Source organism: Accipiter gentilis, unplaced genomic scaffold (genome assembly GCF_929443795.1).
Source record: "Accipiter gentilis unplaced genomic scaffold, bAccGen1.1, whole genome shotgun sequence".
In the NCBI taxonomy this organism is placed as follows: Eukaryota; Metazoa; Chordata; class Aves; order Accipitriformes; family Accipitridae; genus Astur; species Astur gentilis.
Window position 1 is genome coordinate 1137906 of NW_026060823.1, and position 24327 is coordinate 1162232.

At 47.8% G+C, this 24327-nt stretch overlaps 1 protein-coding gene across 3 annotated transcripts in view; it reads right to left on the minus strand.

Annotated features, from left to right (window-relative positions):
- Positions 1-22522, minus strand: part of LOC126036744 (uncharacterized protein DKFZp434B061-like) — a 53748-nt gene extending 31226 nt beyond the window's left edge. Inside the window, exons 1-3 of one of the 3 annotated variants that reach the window (XR_007505259.1) lie at positions 22498-22522; positions 22304-22402; positions 21961-22005 (exon numbers count right to left, since the gene is read on the minus strand). The gene's annotated coding sequence lies outside the window, so the exon portion shown is untranslated. The remainder of the gene's footprint in view (positions 1-21960; positions 22006-22303; positions 22403-22497) is intronic. The other 2 variants (XR_007505258.1, XR_007505257.1) reach the window with 2 other exon arrangements.
- Positions 22523-24327: the final 1805 nt, after the last annotated feature.

The window sequence follows — 24327 nt, forward strand, 5'->3', positions numbered from 1 at the left end:
TGGCGGCTGCCGTCAGGTGAGGGTTTCCTCGGGCAGCGCGGGGCTGCGGCTGTGTGCGGAGGCGGCGGGAAGCGAGGGAGGGCGAGCGGCTGGATGGGGTGAGGGGGGCCGGCGGGCAGGGGCCTGGCCTGGCCTGGGCCGGGCCGAGCCGGCGGGCAAGGGCCTGGCCTGGGCCGGGCCGAGCCGGCGGGCAGGGGCCTGGCCTGGGCCGGGCCGGGCCGAGCCGGCGGGCAGGGGCTGGGGCCGGGCCGGGCAGCCCCGCGCCACCCTCCCGCGTCGGCGCGGTGGCGGGCGGCGAAGCCCGTCGCCTTCGCAGCCGCGGTGAAGTGCGCGGGTCTGCCCGCAGCGTCCGGCGTTGTTGGCCGGCGAGGGAAAAATCCTCGCCGGGCCGGGGCTGAGGGGCCGGGGCTGAGGGGCCGGGGCTGCGGGTGCGGCGGCTCTCCGGGCTCGTCAGTCAGGCGTCCGCCTGAGGCCGCGGGGCTTCCCGCCGCTCGGGAGTCGCGGCCGGGCCTGTCAGCGGCGCGGCCCCTGCCCGCGGCGGCGGAGAGGCGCTGGGGCGTCCCGGTCTCCGGCGCGGGCAGCGAGCGGGGGGGGGGTGGCTCCGGGCAAAGGAGGTTTGCAAAGGCCGGCTGGGGACGAGCGTTGGCGCTCGGCAGACCCGCGGTGATGTGCTGTGGCCCGGCGGCACCGAGGTGGAGGGAGGTTCTCGGTGGAGGGAACGTGTTCCTGCGGCCGCAGGAACTTGTGGAGGTACCTACCGGCAGCAGTTGAGGAAGCGGGTTTTTTACTGTGTTTTTTTTCCTGTCTCTTTTTTTCGCCTTCTTTCTGTGCTTTTCACCAGTGCCCGCGGCAATGACTTTTTTTGCCGCCCCAGCGTTAAGGTTTTTGCTGGAAAACATGTATATTCTACAAAGCAATATCTTGTGCCTTTCAATCTACAGAACTTGTGGACAAATGCGTCGGTCCACGCACGCGTTCATGTTGTAATGAAGAGCGATCAGAAATTGTGGGAACGCTTCTAGGACTCGATGACTTTGTCCATATCCTTTGATGGAGGTGTTTAAGGCCGTCCAGTTTATGCTCCAGCTCAGTGATGTTACTGCTTTTGAGAGGTTTGAGTTCACCGGATAGGAGAGCCTTTTTTGTATGGATCAGTTGTCTTGTTCTGATTTTTTTTATTTTACAGGTAAAATCACAGCTCAGTGTGACATGGAAATAACTGGAAATAGTTTTATTTTTAAATTCGGGGCCTTATTTTCCTTGAAACTGGTTTTTCAGATACGGTGCTAGAAGACGTTACAGAATTGCAAGTGTTGTTTCTGCCTCCTGTTCCTCTTGAACGTTTGGTTTCCTGGGGAAAAATACTGTGTAAGCTCTGTAAGCAAAGAGGTTTTATGTTTTTGGAATACTTGCCAGCTGAAGGGTTTGTACCTTGGACTTAAAATGTAGAGGATGATCTGTTCAGGACATCCATGTCATAGAGTAGCTGTTGCGTGATTTATACTTGTAATCAGGTTCCTACTTGATAGCCTTAACTTTGCGTGGATTGTGTATTGAACTTTCCAGTAGTTTGTTTGTTTTTACATTTCCTTAAGGTCTAGGCAAAGGCTTAGAGAGTTAGCAGACTTAAGGATAAGCATTTATTACTTTGTCCTGCCACGTTGCTATTTGAAACCTGTTCTGAGTGTTGGTGGTATTCAAGATATTGCCGAGATTTCGAGGGTGAATCTGTATCTTTAGGTGTACTGAGCAGAAAAGTACAATGGATCTTTTTAGTTGCCAGATAGCTTGCTTTATCCAGGCGGTCAATTTGTCAAGATCAGGCTGCAGCGTGGCCAATTCATTTCTTAGTTCCAACAACTGCCATCTTAATGTAGAGATTTATTCTGTAATCAAAACTGGAACTGTTGTCCCTGGTTATGTGTGCTTACTTATTTGTTTTTAACGCTGCTTCAGTGAGACTCCGTCTGAGGGCAGAAGAATCACAAAGCTAGACCAGATTTTGCTAAATGGAAATAACATAACACTGGTAAGTCAGCATTGTTAAAATGCTGCATGCATTTATTTTCTGTACCTGTAAATCAATCAGTCACTGAGCTCAGCTACTTTAAGCTGAGCTTTCCAGACAATTCCATTACACAAGGTAATTTCAAGTAGCTTCTGGGGCATATGTGTGTATGAAGGACGCTGGAAAAGTGACCTTGCTGTCTTAGTACACGTTACAGTTTAAAAAAAAAAACAAAAAAGAGCATGTCCCTAACTTTATTTGGTGAATGTTTTTCTGGTCTTCAGGTGTGCAAGGGAATCACTGGCTTTGTTAAGCGCTCCGTAAGCTGGTTCATACAGTGGCTTTTAACTCACGAGTGTTTGCCTGCATAAGCGTGTAGGTGGAATGCATCTACGTTTTATCCATTATTGTATGTATAGATGTGTTTGCAGCAGTTTGGATGTTTACAAGCTTGTCAAGTCGTTTGGCAGTTATGATTGCCATGATGCCCAGAGAGCTGTACCTTTACATGCTCTGAAAACAATCTGGAGGTCTGTTGGCTTACACCAAATCAGAAGCACTGTGATTTTTAGTTTATTATCTGCTGGTGTATGTAGGTCAGTACTGAAACAGTAATTAAATACTGTGATTATGCATCCCTAAGCTGAATTCTGCAACTTCCTAAATACCACAAGAGCAGACCTAGAATAGTTTTTTGTTTGTCGGCATAGATGGCTACAAAGTCAGGACTTCCTACGTAAAAGCATTCCTAATTTTGTGGGAAGAGGAGAGGACGACCAACTCGAGTCGAAATCAGCTCTGTGTGAACGAGGAACAATCTCCATTTTGCTGTCTTTCCCACCTTGCACCTCCTCACTGTGTGTCTGAGCAAGTGCCATCTTGCCTTAATTTCTAAGCCTTTTTCTGCTTTGGTTATTGTTCTGCCTCCTTAAAGGATAGCGCGTGTTCTGACTTCTTGTGTGGGGTAAAATTACTACCCTCCGGTTAAGCTGGTTGTATACTGCGCTTGAAGCAGAAGCTGGTGATGCTTAGAGTGCAAATTTTCAGCGAGACGTAGATACATTTCTGTATCGGACCGTGTGCCTCTCTTGCGGACACGTCTCCCATGACAGGAAGACTATGCTTTAGACTTTTTCTTACTTCGGTCCTGAAAGCAGCAAAGTTCTTCCTCTTTAGAAGTGCTCAGCTAACTATTAAGAATGGATCAGTAAAAGCAATGGTTATCCTCTTCTTTTTTCCCTTATTCATGTTTTTCCTTTTGTATTTCTTTTTCTGTTGTTCAGTTCTTTACTTTCTTCCCTGGAAAATGACTCCCTGCTGCCTGTAGAAGGGTTCAGGCTCTTTATCAGTTTTTGAGCTCTGCTTACTGATAGAAGTTGGAAAGAGGAAACCAACTTCCCAGTACCGTGACAGTCTGGGGAGGAATCAGCAATTGGAGAAATTATTCACGAAAGGAAGGATGTTCTTTGTCCTTTTAAAAATGAGCTGTAGTGTTTCTAGACAGAATCATTTCCTTGAGGTGAATACCAAAGACAAAAACCAAAATGTTTGTTATCTAGGAACTCCTCTGTGTTTTGTTAAACATTCTTTGTGTTTTGGAGGTTCTGTCCTGTGCTTCTCTGGCAATAACTGGCTTCCACTGTTGGGAGAGGAAGATAATATTGAATCGAAAAACCGCTTTTGTGGTCTACCGGTGAAGCCTCCATCTGCTAAATTGTTGTAAAGCAAGAACTGTCATGTATGGGTTTGTAAAACTCGGACCTATGGCACAAACACCAAATTGTCGTCGTCTTTTATAGGTGGTTCCTGGAGGAGAAGGACCTGAAGTATAAATTGATACAGTTGTCATCTGTGAAGACATGGGTTTTTTATATATATATATGTATGTGTGTGTGTGTAATCTAAACAGAGCTTTTGTGGGGTAATGGTGTGGGTTGCTTGTTTGTTTTTGTTTACAGACTCTTGGAATTGACATTTGCTAAAAGAGAAGGATTTCCCCTTCAGGAAAGGTGCATCACTAATGATGATGCTGGTTTTGTAAGTTGAAACCGTTACTTTCCTGTAAAGACACACTAATTTGTTCTGAATAAAAGCCTTTCTTTTTGTTCTCTTTGTGCTCAGTTACGTAAGTGCACGAGTGAGTGAGTTTTCCAACGGGTTGATGGAGTGGAAAAAGAATAGTTACGTTCCAGTTGCTGTCGGTCTTCAGTTTTTCTACATCTGTTGCATTTGTTTATGGCCCAAGTCTATATAAAACCCAAATCGTGAGCCAAGAGATTGCTATTCTTTGCACTACAGGCAGATACTAAGCTGGATAATTTGTTTAAACCCTGCTTCAGGATGTGTCGCCAGAAACCGTGTGGTAGAGTGCTGTAGAATTCTGAAAGCTCTTCAGAGTGGATGCATCTGTTTTATGCTCAGCAGCCGTTGGTTCTGCTGGCCTTGAGGTTCAGCACTCTTGGACTTGTTTTGCTTGGCAGATGTACTCTCTTGTAGTAAAGGCATTGTAGTGGTATTTTGCGAGTGAGGACAGACAGACCAGACATCGTTCATGTCCAGGGGGCCGCGGCGGGAAGATTGGTGTTCAAGCTTCTCATTCCTGTCAGCGGTGACTCCGCTTGCACCACTAAGTGGTGCTGTGTACGTACGCTTAACTAAATTGGGAGCTGCCTGTGCCTGCCTGCTTGTGTAGTTCGGAGCGGTCCTTTTAGAGAAAATGTTCTTTTGGCTGCATTTGTTCTCCTGTGATACAAAAACTTGACAGCTGTTGGGGGCAACTACTACTTTAGGAGGATTTCTATAAAGTAAGAAATTGCCGGTTTTATTTTGTCATGATGGGCAAAACAATAACTGATTCAAAATCACGTCCACTGCAGCTTATGCTTCCGTAACACACCACTCAACTGATTTCTATGCGTAAATGTCTTCGGAGAGGAATCACAGGTGCCTGCTGTGACTATAGGGACAAGCCGTATGGGCTCACAGGAGCAGAACATGCTTTGCCTTCCCATCACCAGAAGAAAGACAGAAAGAAAGAAAGAGGTGAAGAAGGGTGCTCAGGAGCAAGAGGCTGCAAGGAAGTTGCTGTACGTGATCCTTTTGCCTTGCTTTATCTGACAGAAAAGCTGCCTTCTGCTAGTTGGGTCTTGGCTTGAAATACAAGGGGGAAGAGACTCCCGCCCCTCTCCCAGGGAGTGTGCTACTTTTGACTGGCTTGTTCTGACTATGTGATCTGCAATTACAATATTTAGGTTGCATGGTGACAATCTATACCACTGACTCCCTGAATGGTTTTTCATTTCTGTCCCCGCTTCCTTCTCCAGCTTTTTTCAATATATCAATTTAAAAAAAAAAAAAAAAAAAAATTTTTTACCTTACCTGAACATCATCTGTTGGCTTTGGCCCCAAACACTTTATTTCCTAGAAATAAGTTGAGTCTTTTCATCAGAATATGTAAAAGATTTCTAGCCACTGTAATACTATTGTATTGTTTGGTTTTTTTTTTTAAATAAGTTTCTATCCACGTTCCAGTGTGCGCACTGAATTTCTACTGCAGTAGATGACAGTCTTAAGCTGAAGAGAGATTTCATGCTTGGGAGAGAAAAAGAGCAGATCTTGACTCGAAGGTAACTTTTCCAAGGGAAAGGTAAACTCTTTTGTTTCTTTGGGGATTTTTATTCTGATAGCACAAGCATCTTGTTCTCTCAGGATTTTGTTATCTCTGGAAAAAAACCTTGGTTTTGTGTCACTTTCCTCCTTCCCTGGTTGTGGTTTTTTTTTCCACTCCTTTCAGAGGAACTGCTAATACTGTTATAATTTAGGAAGACATTTTTAACTCTTGACTCGGAGGTCCGCAGACATCACGGTAAAGACAGTTTCTGTGCATCCAAATGCTGTTAATCCCTTCAAATACGAAATGAAAGATGTGTAACTTGGAGCTGAGACTGAGTCAGAGTATTCCAGATGGGTCTGGTTTACTTTGCATTCAGTGTTCCTGTAGCCTGTTGCTTTGGAAGGTGCAGGTAATAAGCTTTTCAATTGAATAAATGAGCGGTAGTGGTTTTTTGTTTTCCTCCCCTAGAAATGTAGTGCTTGATCAGACTGCACTGACCTGTAGAAGTTGTGGGCACTGTGGTGTTCTCCAGAATGCTACTTGGGCTGCCACTACAAGTAGGCCATTTAAAATAATAACCTTAGACTTTAAAAATACATAAAAACTTCATGATGCTTAAAGTATAGGGCGGAGTAGTCATCAGGTTAAAATAACTTCATGCTTATGACATGCACAGTGGTGGTTCCTTTCAGGATTTTTGGTTGTTGTTGTTGTTGGGTTTTTTTCTTCTTTAAGATGGCACTGGTTGCAGTGATCTTCAGTTTTACGACACAGCTAACTGTCTTAGTATAGATATGGTTCCTTTCTGCCTACTATTTCCGTTTACTGGCAGACATAGTTAAGATAGCTCTTTGGAGTTGTGGAGTGTGTGTGTGTGTGAATGTGTATGAAAATAAGAAGACCTAAAGTCCCCTCCCCACATCATTAGTTTTTGCTGCCCTGTATTTCAGTGTTACCAAGATTTTAAAGTGACCCAAGTATCGCTGTTGCAACTGTTTCCATGTTTGTCTAACTATTGTGATGACATAAATAAATAAAAAAAAAAATCAAAACACTAAATGTTTTATTACTTGCCCTATAACTATATAGGCGTTCCCGGTCTAATATCGATTTCTTTTTTCAGGATTCACTGTATTTTTTTTTACCCTATGAAACGGAAAGTGATTTCTGGCTTACTGTTGGCTTTTGATAGACGTTTTATCCTTGGGGAATTGCCCACCAATTACTTCATCGAGTTTGGAATTTAACTGAAGGACATTTTGCATGCCCGTGTACAAGTATCGATGCTAACAAGCCACCATACGGTTCGTGTTGATAGCTTTATGGATACTTAGAGGTAGGCAATAGTCTTATTTTTTAATAATGCTTAACCTTTTTCTCTTTGGCAAGAACAAGCAAGTCTGCCTGGTTTTGTAGGACTTGCAGCTTTTCCTTAACATCAGACTTTAAAAAGGGGAGAACCGGTATCAGGTACACAGTGAGGATGGTGATTTTTAAAATACGAAGCTGCGTAACAGTCTCGGGAAGAACATGTGTGACTGGGCGTGGGAGTCTGTGGTACAGCATTACTAACCTTTGCTAAAAAAAGTTTTGAAGAATGAAGCATTTGCTTTATGAAAGGTACTTGAGGACAAATTCTGATGCTGCTGCTAAAGTTTATTGAAAAATAGGCACTGATTTCAGTGATGATGCAGGTGTGATTTCTGTTCATGCCTTAAACCTGAAGAGAAACCTGCATTTGAAGGAGGATTTTGTATGAAGGGTAATCAAACCAGTAACCTGCTTTAAGAATGACTTTAAGATATTTGGAGCATCGGTTAAAGGCAAATAAGTAAAGTTTATCATATCCTCCTACATAAGCTGTGACTATTGAATACAGTCAGCAGTCCACCTCAGAACTTGTTTGTGTGCAGCTGAAACGTGTTAAGTTGTAAGACTTCACAGCCACGAGCTGATGGGCCACAATTCTCTCCGAGCATAAAGCGCTGTAAGTTTTAGTTTCTTGCACAGCAGTGACTCTTTTCAACATTAGTAACTATACAACAGGGTAAAAGGCAAATTTAGTGAATAATAATGTGTCGTTCTCAGAGTAGCTGTTTGCATTTCACCGTGATGCAGATGCTTTCTATAGCAGTTGTGTTGGCACATGTCTTAGAATTCGGTTAATCCTCTCCTGAACTCATTTAAACATTTGGCTTCAACTGCATCACTGACAATAAGTTTCACAAGAGAAAAATTTTTTCCTTTAAAAAAAAAAAAGGGGGAGGGGGGGCTGGGAGAAGAAGAAGGGGTGGAGGAAGTGGGTATAAAAAAATCTGTTGTCTGCCAGTGCTGTGGGCTGCTCACTCATTTTTCTGTAGAACTCCTGGGGTTTTTTTTGTTGTTGTTGTTTTTCTACCTTATTCTATTAGCCTATCCTCTGCACCTTTGGTCATTTCCTGAAGTTTGTCTGTAGTTTCCTACATTAGTAGGTAAATGTATCTTTTTTACTTTACAGAGCTTTGATAGTTTTTTAAATTATACAAGTAATTTAAATCTTGGAACAAATGTCTTTGCTTATTGATTTTTGTGAGTAGCTGCAAAAATCTTATGTATTAGTTGCCCCTTTTAAAATTAAAATAAAAATGAATGCTATGCAAGAAATAGGTTGCAAGTAACTGTTAGGGTCTTACTACTGTTCGCTGTTGGGAGATCGTGGGAAGTGCAGAGAATTTGTGTTAACAGTTATGGGCATTTTTCAAGATAGTTTTCCAGGTCTGAGGCGTGCTGAAATATCTTTTTCCTATGATAGTGTGTTTAGTTTCATTGACTTCAGCGGAACACACAGAATACATTGACTTAAACTAGCTGAGAATCTGATGATAAGGTTTTATACTCTACCTAACATAGTGTTGTGATGACCTGTCCCCTGAACTCAAAATTATGTTTGATGATCGTAACAGGAGGCCGGATCTTTGATCTGAAAATTATGCTGATAGCGACATTACAGAATCCAGGCTTGTAACTTCACTGGTTTCTTGCAGCCCCTCAAGTTCATGAAGGACAATAAAGACCCATTCTCTTTTGTTCTTGTGCTATAATCAGTGATGGAAGTATGACATTGTCAGTTGTAAGAAGTGGCTTAACTGCTGTTGGAGTCTGCTTTTATGCCTGGAAAACCTGTTGATTTGCATGGGTTTGCACAGCTTGTGCTAATGATATGGCTGGAATGAGACAGGGTCTTGTGTAGTCTGCAAGGGCTGTATATGGTCCTGGTTTATAGCTGGGTGGGAGGGATTGGTTCAAGTTACTTCTGATTTGCCCTATTTAATATCTTAAATAGGAGTGAACAGGGTCATTGGAACAGTTTCATTTTTACAAGAGGAAATTTATAAATCAGTTTTTACCCTGTGTTAGAATTAAGATAGGTATTTACTGGAGACAAGGAGTCTAGCCTGAACACTGAAACAGCTCTATTTTGGGCACACTATTGGAACTTTTTTAAAATTTTCAAATCATAACAGTCTGTCAGTTTATCCTTGTTGAGTCTGAGACATTACATGATGCCCTTTGAACAGGTAAATATTGCTAATAATTGATATTTGGTTTGTAGACTATACCTTTTGTATGTTCTGAAATCACGTGTAAATAACTTCTGTTGTTTCCCTTTCATTTATAGAAGCTCTGTTCATCAAACCATATAAGCACATACCTAAATTCAGTGTTAAACTTCCTGAATTGCTCTAAACTATTGCGTTGCTGTAAACTGTTTTGGCTGATAAACCTAAGCGGTCAGCTTGGTATTCCTCCATGTATATGTGATTAAGATGCAATAGCTTGGAACAAGTTACCAGGCAACTGCATGCTCCAGCTGCATAGGAGGCACAAAGCAGCTGGCCCGTTCCTTGTAATCAGTGGGAAAGTACAGATTCTCCTGTGACCTCGGTCACTCTTGTCTAACATATTAGATAAGCGTATTTTGATACTCCTCTCGCAGTGGGAGAAACACTGCTTGTGTCTGTGCAGTGTGTGAAAATCACTTTACCAAGATGCTTTTATTTCTAAAGCCCTTGGGGGAAAAAAAACTCAAAACAAAGCGGAATTTAAAAACATTTTTAATCCAAGGCAAACGTCAGGATTCTCATTCTTACAAAGTATTTTACAATTGTGTAACCTTGTAGACTGTACGGAGAATGAGGATCTTGCATGTGACATACTCAAAAGTTTCATTTTTGGTGTTCTACACACTTCTACTGATCACAGTGCCTTTGTTTCCTAACAGCAAGTGGCAACAGACAATGCGTATGGGTTTCAAGGCCCTGTGGAACAGAGAAGGTAGTTTGCCAGTGTTCTTACTGCTGTTGCAGACATTGTTTCAGTGGATAGAAAGTGGCACGTTCCAAGTACCTTTTCCTACCATTGCTGCGTATTTTTTTTATTTTTTTTTTCAATGCAGAAGAATGTTTCTGTACTTCCCTTCCCTATAGGTGCATGTTGATTTAGATTGCATGCTATTGCAGTGTTCTTAGTCTACCAGTTACAGATTACTCCTTTCAGTTCTTGTGCATTTCTGAATGTGTATCTACCTATACACCTACTAAACTCACATTTCTTCAGACATGATATGCAACTGCTACGGAAGTCAGCTATTGTGCTAGTTATGGTGTTTGCCCCGTCAGTTGTTTTACTATCTAATAAGTACCTTGATGACAGAGAAGGGGAGTGTCAGAAAATAGACCAGTCAGGTCAGGCTTTACGTTAGAAATGGTTTTCATAAGATTTAAGAGAATGCAGTTTTGGAATAAGGATTTACATACCGCTCCCGGTGTTCTGTTGGGCTGACATTTTGCAAGAAGCTGAGGTGTTTTACTTTCAAAAGCTGTTTATGTAAATTGGCTTGCCTATGAGTACTCTCCTTCAGCTGTGTGTAACGAAGAAATAAATGTGCATCTCTAGACATGTGCATATGCAGATATAATTGTAAGTGCACAGCTGGGGATGATGCTTGTATTGGATGAGGGTAGAAATACAGAGAGGGACAGCAGTGGGGAAAGAAGAACCTTTGAAGATAGTCTAGTGTTGCTCTCATTCTAGAGGTGAATGATCAACTTTCTGTACCATTCTTGACAAATGCTTGCCTAATTTATTCTTAAACATTTCCTGTAATTGTTACTACTGTTGCAAAGATTGCCACATACCCTAAGTTTTTCAGGTTGTAATTTAAGCCCCATGATTCCGTGTAACTGTGTGCAGTGGATGCACACAAAAGTTCTTCCTTATAGCTACCTTTTAGAGTTTAAACATTGTTATTTCTCTTCAGTATTGCCCTTTCCAGGTTAAGCAGCTGTTTTTCAATTTATACTTTGAAGTCAGACTTCTGTACATCGTTGAGCACCCTCTTGGACTTACTGTAGACCCTCGCCAGTTATACTACACCCTTCTTGAAAAGCAGTACATCATCTGGAGGGTTCAGCAGCTAATCCGTGCAAATGTAGCGCTGCAGAAATAATGCTTGGACGTACTAACTCAAGTGTGATGTGTGAGGAGGAATCACTGGGCCTTTTGATTAGCAAGAAACGGTACGTAAAAACTAGGTGACAGAAATAGGACACGAAGCTGGCATCCTGGTCTTCAAGCTTGCAGTGCAGCTCCGTGGGCTTTGGCTGACTACAGAAGAGCATGAGGCACAGGAGAGAACTGCTGCTGGATCTTAGTGAAAGGATGGTAAGTCATTTGGAGAGAGGTTTTCAAAGCCAGGAATTCAAGTCAGGTGCCCGATTCCAGATTGCCTGTGAAATCCCTGTGTACTTCCCTCGCTTGTCTTAACTTTGTGTTGTATATTGTCTAGCAGCTTTTCTTTGAAAGTTAACAAAGCTACACTTGTGTGATAGGTGATGTAGTGATCTCATAACAATAGGCAAAATCCAAGTCACAGAAAATGCCAGCATTTGAAAGAGAGCCCTGATAAATTGCTAGTGCCTTATACCACTGCCACTTACCAGGCCTTCCATGTTAGAGCTGTCTTAATCATTGATGCTGTTTCCTCAGACTTGGAGCTGTAATATCTGCTTCTTGTTTCAGGGTATGTTATGAAGTTGCTGATGGCACTGCCTTAGCCCTTTGGCTAAGAAGAATAGCAAATAATTTGTGGATTATCCGTAGAAGCAGCAGCCAAACAGCATTCTCTTCCAATCAATAGGGAAGAAAGCTGCTGCACCAGTTTGTCTGGGTTCCCTCATACCAAAGGTCTTTCTCACATTTATTGAATCTTTTTCCAACTTGTTCAGGGTCAGCTGATGACAGGAGCGAACTGTCACGTCTTTCAAAAGTGCTTGTAACTGTGAAAAGAGGTTTGTTGACTTCCTCACGTGATAAGTAGACATTGAAGAAATTGCATGTTGCTCATCTCTTAAGTCAGAGACCGGAATTGGATAGATACCGTGTTACTGGAAAATAAAATAGAGCTGGGCCCCTTGAGACAGAAATTTAGTGATGAAATCGTGTCATATTATCACAGGGACGTAGTGACTGTTTTCTCAACTAACAAACAGATCCTAGGCAAAAAGAATGTTTGTTCCAGGTAATTCTGGTCAGTCTCCCAAGGCAGCGGATCTGCTTTGCAAATGAGAAAAAGTGGACCTAAATGTTGAAACAGGAAGGGCTATTTTTCTTTTGCCCTTCCGATTGTCTCCCCGTCCCGCTGGGGGCGGGGGAGCGAGTGAGTGGTCGCGTGGGCCTTCGTTGCCGGCTGGCGTTAAACCAGGACACGAGGTGAGTTGCAAACCCTGCCTGGCTAATGCTGGAGGCTCTCTGTGTTCCTCCTGCCATCTCGACGGGCCGTCCTTGTTCTTCATCGCCGCTTTATAGCGAGCGCCTCTCGCTCTGTAAGCGGCAGTACTGGGGCCGTGTTGCAGGCGGCAAAGGGCAGTTGTGACGCTTGCTGGCAGGAGCGGCAAGGAGTGCGGAGCCACGCTCCTGTAGGGAGCAAAGATGGAACCTCGAGGGCTCTGTGGTCCTCTGCTGAGGACATCTAATATCCCGACAGGCCTCTCTGCTTTCCCTGCCTCAACGTCTGATTACTTTGAACGCCGGAGGGCAGGGCGGTACGTAACACCGTGCAGCGTCTCTTCGATAAGAGACAAGCCCCCCGCAAGGAGCCTTGCGTGCGTGCAGGATTAGGAGAGCCGCGTTCTGATAGCACGGAGGTGCCCACCCCGACCGAGCCCCAGGGTCGCCGGGGTATCGCTGGCTTGCAGGTGGGCCGCTCGCATCTGGTGCGCTGGGCCGCGGCCTTTCCTGCCGAACAGAGCTGCCCCTCTGGCACGAAGCAGCTTTGGGTCTCTTGTGGCCTGCCTTCAGGCTGTCACCTGAACCAGGCGTTATTTTTTGTTGTAAATCTCTCGCCAGCGTCTGCTGATTGGCTGCTGTCGCTCCCGCAACCCTGATGCCCCATGCAGAGGGATAGAGCAGTCCCTGGGGCTTGCTCCAGGGGACACCCCCCTTGCCCCCCCCCCCATTTGCAGGTTCCCTGTGCTGCTTCTCCTCTCTAGATAACGGGGTGGGGGGGCAGGGACAGAAGCGGCCGCCCGAATTGTCTGTTCCTTGCACTTGACTGCTGTGAACGCTCCAGCCGCTCGGGTGCTTTTTGGAAGGGAGGTGATGAAGAGGAGTGCCCGGGCTGCGAGTGGGGAGAGGGCAGGGCGACGTCAGCCCTGTGCCCCCAGTAAGGAGTTGCCGCCTGCAGCTGGTCTCTACTGGGCTGAGCTGTCAGTCGCCCCTCATGCAGCTGACGATCAGAAGAGGATCGTTGCGGGGATGCGGATTCTGCTGCCCGGTGAGCGAAGGTGGGAACTGGCGTTGGGGAGGCGCGCATGCGCGGTGGCGTGAATCGGTGGGCTCCTGCTGGTGGGCATGCGCAGTGGCACATTGACGTTGCTAGCCGCTGTTGCCTGGCGACTAAAGCACATTACGGCCTCCTGGCATCCGCCCATGCGCTCTGGGCCTTGTACGGCCCTCGCCGCTGTTGCCTGGCAACCAAAGTGCGACACGGCGCCTCCGTAACTGCGCATGCGCGGGATCGCGGTTTACGGCGCTCTTGCTGTCCCCTAGCAACCAGAACGCATGCGCGCTGCGCCTTTTACGGCGCTCTTGCTGTTGCCTAGCAACCAACCAGAACACGTTACGGCCGCCTGGCATCCGCGCACGCGCTCTGCGACGTTTACGGCGCTCGCCGCTGTTGCCAGGCAACCAAAGCGCGACAGGACGCGTCGGCAAATTGCGCATGCGCGGAGGCGCGGTTTACGGCTCTCCGCCTGTTGCCTGGCTACCAAACCACGGTGCAGCAGCTCGGGTGCCGCGCATGCGCGGTGGCGTCCCCTTGCGCCAGCGCTCTCATTCGCCACCTAACGACGAAAGTCCGGTACTGTAGCTCGGGTGCCGCGCATGCGCGCTGGCGCGTTCTGCCAAGCCCTCGCCGCTGCCACCCCGCGGCCAATGTTCGGTACTGCAGCTCGGAGGCTGCGAGTGCGCGGGGCTGCCCCGGTCCTGCACGTGCCGTCCGACGGTACCGGCAGTACGGCCCCGGGGGAAAGTGCCGCCGCGCTCGTTGCTTCCTTCCTCCCGGTAAGGAAACGCCGCTGTCGCCCCGCGGGCGCGGTGTCGGCGGGCGCTCCGCGCGCAAAGCGCCGAACGTGCAGCGCCGGCACCGCACAGGTGCGCAGCAGCAGCTCCGCCGCCGCCGCTGGTGCCGCCTTGTGGGCAACGTGCGGTACTGCAGCCCGGCGTTCGCGCGCCAACTCGGAGCCCTCCGGCGCGCCGTCGTACGGCCGGCGCGCATGCGCGGTCCCCGGGAGCAGCGTGGCGGCGCGCAGGGCGCGGGTGTCGGCGGCAGCGGGCGAGCGCCGGGACCGCGGGTGAGGCGAGCGATCCCCTCCGGCAGCGGGTGCCTCCTGCCCGCTGGCCGCCCGGGGCCGGCGGGACGGGAAGCTGCGAAGCGGCCGCCGCGGCAGGCTCCCGGTCCGCCGGAGGCGAGCCGGGCCAGGGCAGCGCCGGGCAGGTCCCCGAGAGCCGACAGGAGGGAAGAGGGGACGGAGGCGGGCACCCCCCAGGCGCGGCCAGCGGGCGCCTCCCCGAGTCGCCGGAGCTCCCCCGGCGCCTTTCCCCAGCCCCGCTCGGCCCCTGCGGCTGCCCCCAGCTGCAGCCCCTCCCCTGAAGCCTGTGCTGCAGCCGCAGGCCAGCCCCCGAGCCCTGTCGTGAGGGCGGCAAGCTGGCCCTCCGGTGTTCTCGAGTCTCCCTTAAGGCGGGTGCCGTTAGCAGCGGCGCGGGGAAGGAGCGGCGTCCGTCCGCGGAAGCCCCTGCGGACGGAGGGGCTCCGGCCAGGGTGGAGCTGCGGTAATAACGGTCGCTGCTGCCTCTTTCCCTCTGCCAGAGGCCACGCCGTGAGCGGGGTTGTCCGTTCGTCCCCGGGGATGCCGCTGACTGCAGCAGCCTCAGGCTCGCGTGGCCTGTCTCTGCCCGGCCTCCCTCTCCTCGCGGCGCAGAGGGACAGGCGGAGCGCTTACTGGCTGTGGACGGGAGCTGCTGAAGCTGGAGAGGCCACAGAAAGGTAAAGAAGAAGAAACGGAAGGCCATCTGGCTGGCAGCTGCCTCCCGCTGCAGGCCAGAGGGACCCTGCCTCTGTGGGTGTGGGAGGATCCCTCCTCGTAGTCCACAGCAGGTCAGACCGCCAGGGTCTGTATGCGTGACCAGCAGCGCGGTACGGCCACGTAGTGAGCGAGCGAGCGAGGCTACGTGTCTAGGAGGCCTCATCTCGCAAGAGCTGCGAGGGGCTCGCGTGTTCCGTTATGCGGAGGACAGCCAAGCGACTGGAGTTACAGAAGAGGAAGGGAGGAGAAAAGGAGAAAGAAGCGGCTGAACTGGCAAAGTCTCTTGGCAGCGCCAAGAACAAGAGCTGCGGTGAGCCCCGGGCCCTCGGGGCCCCGTCTCCCCTCTTCGGTGTTGTGGTCCCTCCCTGCCCCCTCCGTCCCCTGGTCCCCTCTCTTTCCCACACCCCTGCTTTTTTGTTTGCTTTTTTTTTTTTCCTTTCCTCCCTTGTACCTCTGATACTGAAAAGCCGGTCGACGAAACTCCCTAAGACTCATTTTGGAGTTTTAGAAAGCAGGCGTTCTTCATTGCAGCGCTGGATGCACGGGGGATAGTTCCACCTAGTGTGCGTGCCACAGCTTTAGCACAAACAGGTTATATAGAATAACTAATTGCTTATTAATCAGATGAGTATACATATACATAAAAACGATGGCAACCGATTATCATAGCACTGCCTACATCCGATCACGTGCAATGAAGGATCCATTTGAGACGAAGGGCTGCTTTTGCGACCACCGACCCATTTGAAGTTCTTGCTGGCTGTCCTCGAAGTCTTTATTCTTGTCCTTGTTCTTTGATCTTGAAGCTTAACGCAGTTTCAATCGCATGTGGTCAGTTTCAGCATTGTTCCCATTTAGCTTACAGGGGAACATCTAGTCATAAGAGCAAAGAACTGCAAAACTTAGGAGTACCTACCTCTGCTAGTTAATTGCTCGGCTATACTCTTGTCTGTTGTTTCAGTTGTAGCGTTAGTATAAGATTTCTAACCATTATTTACCAAATCTCACTTTTACAGTCACCTAGCAGCAAACCACAGCTGGTACAAAGTATTAAAACCACCCAAATATTTCGACGTGCCATACAGAACGTATGGAAATGTGCTATCAGAGGTGTCCGAGGGGCAGGGGGAGCGCCGGGGGGCGCCCCGAGCCCCGGAGCAGACTCGCTGGCAGGACTCGATAGGCGCGCGACTGACTGAATAGACGCTGGCCGGCCGGCCCCTTTGCCCTCCGGGCTGCGTTTGCGCTCCCTCTGCACGGGGCGAGGGGCTGTGAGGGAGCCCAGGGGAGGAGGAGGAGGTGAGGCGCTGGGGGGGGTCGGGCCGTGCCCCCCCTGTTCCTGCTGGGCTCCAGCTGTTGCAAATGTTCTGGTAAAGAAATCAACATTTAATCACATAGAAGAGTTAGGTTTGATTAAGAAGTAAAATTGTGAAGCGTAACGTATAGGATTGTTAAGTTTGAAACGTAGCCATAGAAACTTTAGGAGCTGTGTTATGCGTGACGTTAGGAACCGTAATATTGTTAAAGTTTGAAACAGCTAACCCTAGAAACCTCACCAGGAAGTTACTGGTTTTCCTACGTTCTGTTTCAGGAAACTAAGGAAACCGTCGTGGACACCAGTTTGCTGCTTGGAAACCCCCTTACCCTTCCCATCTCGATTTGAGTATCGACGATGCCAGTCAGCAGAGCCAAGTGTCACTGACCAATGATTGTTTTTAAATAAGAATATTGATAAGGTTATATAATCACAGGACCGATCGTTACAACGGTTAAATTTAAGAACGAGCATAGTATGCGTTTTTACGGAAGGAGCTTAGGTAACAATGACCTGACGGGAAAAGCCTGTAAAAACTGATGGATTTTGATACTAAGTGGGACACGCCTTTGGAGGAGCGATCCCCCGTGTCCCCAGCGCTGCGATAAACAAAGTGCCTGCTTCTTAACTTCACGTTGGCGTTAAGGAGTTTTATTCTGGATTTCGGTAACGGTTTTGGCGACCCAGATGGGACCTTGCGAGTGAGACTGGACGAGATGGCGTGTCGATCGAGCTCCGGCCGGCACCGAGGTATTCTCGGGGAGAACCGTCACCCTCGACACGCAAAGCTCCTCGCAGCGTTCCCTGGAAAAAAGGTAAGGCGCTGCTTCTTTGGAATTTGTTTGGAAAGCCTGCCCGTGAGGCGCGGCGAAAGCTTCCCAGGGTTGGGGCTTGGAGGGTAGCCGTCTGCAGTGGAAGCCTAGGCGTCTGCCCGTAAGTCATAAGCGAAAGCTATTGCTGGGTTGGACTTTGTGTATTATTTGGGACAGCTGTCGTTTGCATTTGTTTGGTATTTGGTATTTGAATGTATATAAGTATAATGGCATTAGCAAAATTGTTTAAGAATAAGAGTGCAGGAAATAGAACTGCTGATGAAAAGTTACCAGAAACATCACCGCTGGGATGTTTATTGGCACGTTGGGGTGAACTGCAGGAAAAATGGTAAACAAACAGAACTTTGAGTTACAATACTATATTGCAATTACTGTTGTTTTGTAGGAGAGAGAGTAAATGGAGTAAAGTGCCATATGTAGATTTGTTCTTTTTAAGTGAACGTATCGGACGGGGACCGGAGGGGAGTCTCCCAGCAGAACCTCTGGTTACAGCTAAACTGGGAGAACAGAAAATTGAATTTGAGTTGACACTAGAGTCACCTTTTCAGTTTTAAATACCTCAGAGGGAGAGTTAAGTTTTGAAGAAATTGGTGGTGTTGGTGCAACAAGCGAACGAGAAACTAGACCCTTCTTTAAATCTTTAACAATGAAATTAGGAAAGCAATGGGTCACTCGGCAGTTTTTGTATGTGCCAAATTCTCCTAAACTCCTGTTAAGGAGAGGTCTATTTGGGAACTTAGAGGCAGAAATTAAATTTAAAAATGGAGAGCTTAAAATTTTAATTCCAGAAACTAAACGTATCGAAGCAGCGGCTTTGTTGTTAACAGGATGTTTACCGAAAGCAGATTATACCGGTCCAAGTGTAATGCTGTCATTCCAATCGTCTGGACTGGGAAGTTCCCGGTAAATCCAAAAAGCAGAACCTGTGAGAGTTGATTTAAAGCCAGGATCGAATCCGGTAAGAATGAAACAATACCCCCTAAAACCGGAAAGTCGGAAAGAGTTAGTAATGGTAATACAAAAATTTTTAAGATACAAATTGTTAATAGAATGTGAATCCAGATATAACACCCCGATCTTGCCTTTTAAAAGGCTGATGAAAAAGATGATAGATTAGTTCAAGACCTCCTCAGAGCAATAAATCAAATAGTACAAGGTACTCATCCGGTCGTAGCAAATCCTTATACTTTGTTAACAACCCTAACGGAGAAATGAGAATGGTTCACAGTGTTGGACCGAAAAGATGCCTTTTTCTGTATTCCCTTGGATCCCAATAGTCAAGAGGTTTTTGCTTTGGAATGGGAAAATCCTGAGACTGGGAGAAAAACACGATATACGTGGACAGTCTTGCCTCAAGGCTTTAAGAATAGTCTTACCATTTTTGGAAATCAATTAGCACGAGAATTAGAGATTTGGAAGAAAGAAAATAATCAAGAAATCTTGCTGAAATATATGGACGATCTGTTAATGGTAGCTGAGACGGAAGAACAACGCACAAAGTCAACTCTTAACTTTTTGAACTTTTTGGGAATCAGTAGATATCGAGTGTCAAAAGAAAAAAACCCAAATAACCCAGAAAGAAGAAACTTAAATTTGAGTTTTAAAATCCTAAAAGGACAGAGACAATTGGGAACTGAGAGAAAAGAGGCAATGTGTCGTCTCCCCGAACCTAAGACTAAAAAAATGAATGACAAGCATTTCCGGGAATGGTCGAGTGGTGTCACCTGTAGATTATAAATTGTGGCTTGCTGGCCTGACCTTTATAGGAGCAGCTCAAAACCTCAAACGACGGATTGGACCGATGCCGAGAAAGCTACCTTCCAAGAATTGAAACAGGCTGTAACAGGGGTGCCAGCCCTAGCGTCTGCCAGATCTCACAAGAGACACTTGAACTTTCTGCTCGTGAAAGAAGAGGTAGAGCTCTGGGTATCCTGGCCCAATATTTAGGGCCAAGTGGGCGAGCTGTGGCCTACTTCTCGAAGCGATTGGATAACGTGAGTCTGGGATGCTCTGGTCGTCCGAGAGCCGTCGCTGCAACTGTGCTACTGATCCAGGAAGCTCGTAAGTTCGCCTGAGGAGAAAGGATTACTGTACGTTTCCCATATGATAACTGTTGTGCTAAAACGGAAAGGGGGGCACTGGTTATCCCCTAGCAGAATGCTGAAATACCAAGTGGTGTTGTTGCTGGAACAAGATGATGTTTACCTAAAAACTACTACCGCCGTTAACCCTGTTGCGTTTTCAACAACTGACCGAGTTAAAGGAGAACTGGAACGTGACTGCTTGCAGGCAATCGAAAGAGTTTACTCCAGCTGACTGGATCTCTGAGATGTGCCACTAGAAGAAACAGATTGGGAACTATATGCCGACGGAAGCGGTTCCATCTGTGAAGGAAAACGTTTTATCGAGATAGACAATAACTACTGAGGAGGTACTTGCGTTGCCAACTTTGCCTTCGATGATCTCTGCCCAAAAGGCTGAATTGATAGCTCTTACTCGAGCTCTGGAACTAAGTCAAGGAAAGCGAGTCAACACTTGGACAGACTCAAAGTATGCTTTTGGAGTGGTACGTGCGCATGGAGCGATACGGGGAGAAAGAGGACTGTTATCTGCACCAGGAACCGCCGTTCAGCACGCAGAACAAACACTGAAATTGTTAGAAAGCATTCAAAAACCAACAGCAGTCACGATGATGCACTGTAAAGCACATCCGTTAGGTAAGACCGGTCCTAACGCAGGTAACCGACTGGCTGATAAAGCTGCTGAAGAGGCTGCAGAAAAAGGCATCCTAGCACTAGTTCCAGAGAAAGGTATAAAATTGCCTAAAGAAACTCCAAATTATAATGAAAAAGATGAAGAATTAATTATTAGATTGCAGGCTAACAAAATGAAACAGGATAGGCTGTAACACCGACAGGTCGAATAATAGTCCCACCCACAATAATAAGAGAAAATGCCCCATTGAACATCACAGAGTATACTGGGAAACAGAAAGCGAAATATGACAAAGATTGTTTAAACAATTATAAGTGGACGTGAAATGTATATGTAAATTTATCCCTGAACCAGTAATAAGATCATCTTTGGGATTATTAAATAAGGAAATTTTTTAGAAGAATATTAGCAAATTGATTTTATAGAATTGCCTTGAAAATAAGGATATGTCCTAGTTTTAGTTGATATCTTTACTGGGTGGCCCAAGGCTTTCCCTTGTCGCACCAACAAAGCAAGGGAAGTAGTCAAAGTCTTGCTCAAAGAGATAATACCAAAATATGGGGTGCCTGTAAGAATGTCATCTGACAATGGCCCTCATTTTATAGCAAAGATTATGAGACAAGTTGAGCCAAGTATTATCTATGGATTGAGACTATCACACCCCACATAGACCACAAGCAAGTGTGTGGGCAGAGAGAGAGAGAGAGAGAGAGAATGAACTATATCCTTAAGCAACTGTCGAGTAAAATTTGTCAGGAAACCTCACTCCTCACATGGGTTAAAGCGTTACCCGTGGCTCTATTAAGAATCGGAGTATAGCCAGAAGAGAAAGAAAAGCCAAGTCTTTAGGAAATGTTGTATGAAAGACCATATCAAGAGTCCTGTGTTCTGAGTATCTTGAGTGCCTTTGGAGATATGTTTTTAAAAGGTGTTATGATTTCTTTAAGCAATTCTTTTCAAGAACTTTGTCAGTATGTCTCCACAGCTGGACCCTTAGAACTGGACGTAGCAGCGCATCCCTTCCGACCAGGAGACTGAATATATATAAAATCACCGAGAAGTGGAAAGGACCGTATCGAGTCATTTTAACAACACTTGTAGCAGTAAAGGTCTGGGAGAAGAACCTTGGCTTCATTATTCGAGAATAAAGAAAGCACCCAACAAGAAACTGGAAGTCTAAAGAAACTGTCCCTTTAAAACGGAAAATCTATAAGTAAGTTTCACGTTATCTATTTGGGAAAACAGTTGTGTAAAGTTTATAATGTTGGGGTTGCTATTAGGAATATTGTCGAGGGCAATAATCTTTTTGTGTGTTTAGAGGGTGTATGTGGTTTTTTTTTGAGGGGTTCTAAACATGAGATAAACAAAATGAAACAATTATTGTTTGAACTGTTCATCTTGATATTAACCGGTTTTGTAATTTGAATTAAAAAAAATAATCTAGTTTTGTAACTGATTCAAAGTTTTGTAAAGACACAGAATTTAACCTCGGTAACAGCCTGCCTTTCCGATTCCAAAGTCAGATGAAAATCTAGTTCCGTGGAGAATACTGACATTGAATTTAACCAAAACTTGAGAAAAGAGGTAGAACAACGAGAATCATTTTAGCAGATTAAATTGGATGGATTTAAAAGGCAATTATTTTTTTAAAATTTGAAAGAAGGAATTATAGCGTTGTGAATTATAACGTTACCAAACCATCCACCTCACGGACAAAAGAATTAATTTACTTGCCCTTCGGGAGAAACTTGTACAAGCACCCCTCGGGGCTGTCAGCTGCCAAAACTGTAGAGACAAGTGCAAAAAGGAACTTGGGATCATGTTTAAAATATAAAACGATGTTTAGAACTTACTGGAGTTCCAGGATCCTTGTTAGAGCCACCCAGAGTTGGGACCACCTGTGGAAATTTAGACCGGTTTAGACAACCAGAGAAACATCACACATCCTAAACAGAGCTGTATGAAAGTTTGTACTTGCAGCTAGCTCCTCTGACCCCAAACTCCCAAGACCTTCTCTAGTAGCTAAAGCTCTAAGATGGGGGTGTAGTTGTAGAAAGGATAATAATACTTCACATGATCTTTGGTCCCCTCTTAATAACGGGAAAAATTTAGCTTGGAGTTGACGGCATTAAAGGACAGGTGAAAAGTTCAGGCTTAACTGCTTGGGTGACTAGTGATGCTATATGACCCACTCACCTCTTCATGAAGGAGAAAAGCAAATCGTGGTCTTGAGACTTAATAACTCTATCCTCTCTCTGGAAGAAATCTCCCTTGTGGCCTCGCTCGCGGGTGGACCTGGGGAAATCGAAAAGATGATACCTGGCAATCGCCAAGTCTTAGAACTAAAATCAGATGGGTATTAAAATCTGTATTTTGACCCCAGTTAACACCTCTTCCACATCAGATGACTCTTGACATCTGTCACTCATTCAAGGCAGTGCCTGCTGCTTCAGTTCACCTTGGTGTTGAGGGGTTTGGTTCCGGGTTTCGGTACCACAGCTGCGGGCCGGGGCTGGAGGAGCCGCAGGTGCGGGCAGTGAGAGGCTGATGGCGACGCCCCCTCCCTGGCAAGGGGGGGGCCGCCGGGGGAGGAGGGGCTGCCGGGGGAGGGGCCGCCGGGAGCCCAGGCAGGAGCGGAGCAGAGCGAGCTGAGTGGTGACCGGGCTGCGGCTGCCCCGAGGGAGAAGGTGAGCGGGGCCGGGCGCCCCTCGGAGCGCGAACGTCGGAGGCGGGGGTGGCCCGGGGGAGGTGGGGGCCGCCTGTGCCGAGGCCGGGGGGGAGCCCTGGGGGCTCACAGGGCGGCTGAGAGAACGGGCGCGCGGGGGTGGGGGGCGGGGCGCTGACAGGGCGGCTGAGAGAACGGGCGCGCGGGGGTGGGGGGTGGGGCGCTGACAGGGCGGCTGAGACAACGGGCGCGCGGGGGTGGGGGCTCACCGGGCCCCGTGGCAGGGCTGCGCAGTCGGCCGGCGGGTCCCGGGGAAAGCCCCGAGGAGGACGGCGGGGTCCGTGTTGCACGCACGGAGCGGCAGCGGGGCCGCGCCGTGCCGGAGCTACCCGGAGCGGCGCTGGGGGCTCGGCGGGAACTGCCGCTGCGCCGGCGTGGGGAGGTGGGGGGGAACGGAAGCGGCGTCCCCTGGGGGTCAGGCAGCAGGGCAGGCTGCCTCCCGGGGCATGCCGGGAGCTGTAGTTTTCGCCCACTCGGCGGCCGGGCAGCAGCGCGGCTCTCGGGCGCGGCGTAGTCCTCGCGGCCCCCGGAGTCCGACCAGGTCAGACTCGGGAGCGTTGCCGGTTTCGCGTGGTTTTCCGCGGGCTTCCCGCTGCGCCCGCTCCCCGACCAGCCGTGCGGACGCGCCCCCCGGGCGCATGCGCCGTGCTTCGCGTTGGGGCAGCCCGGCGTTCGCTCGCCGGCGCAGGCGCCGTCCCTGTCCCCGTCCCCGGAGGTTTGTGATCTTGGGAAGCCCATGTCCTGGATAGCTGGGGTTGTGCCTTGCAAGCTTGTGGGTTGTGGCTTGCAAGCTTGTGACTCCCACCAAGTTCCCAACAAATTCAAACGTAGAAATTGTGCATCGGCCCTCCTCGCCCCCTCCGAGCGAGTTCTCTGTTCTCTGTGGTCACCATTAGTAGCCTCGGTTTCCCACCTGTGGTTCTCCACAAACCCCGAGCCTCGCAGCTCCATGCTGAAGGGAGTGGGGAGCTACACACGGAGAAGGCAGAGGCCCGAGTTTGTCTTTTGGGGATGAGAAGTGGGGAGGAACTGCCATAAATGGGACGCATCCCTGCTTGAGGCATGGCTGTTTCAGCTGTGCACATGGAAAATCCTCAGATACGTTGCATCTAGCCCTCCTTTCCATTGACCCCAGGAGAACTGGCCTCCTGTGTCCCCCAAGTCCATTTACTTCCTGCTGCAGTGAAGTGGCTATTTTTCTTCTTTTCTCTGAGGATTTTGTGGATCTGGGCGTGGGAAGGACTGCCTTAATGCTGGCTTTCTCAGCCTACTTCTGGGAAGCCAGGCATATCTGCAGATTAGAGCCGGGGGAGTGGCCCAGACACCTTTTATTCCTCGGAGGGCAGGGGATTTGGGGAGTTAGAGCAAGGCATGCCTGGATGTTGGTCTCCCTGAGGGGGAGGGGGTTTACAGCCAGATGACTGAAGAGCCTCCCCCAATCACTCCTGGGGAAAGAGTTGGGGGGTGGCTTTTAATGTACCCACGGTATCGATGT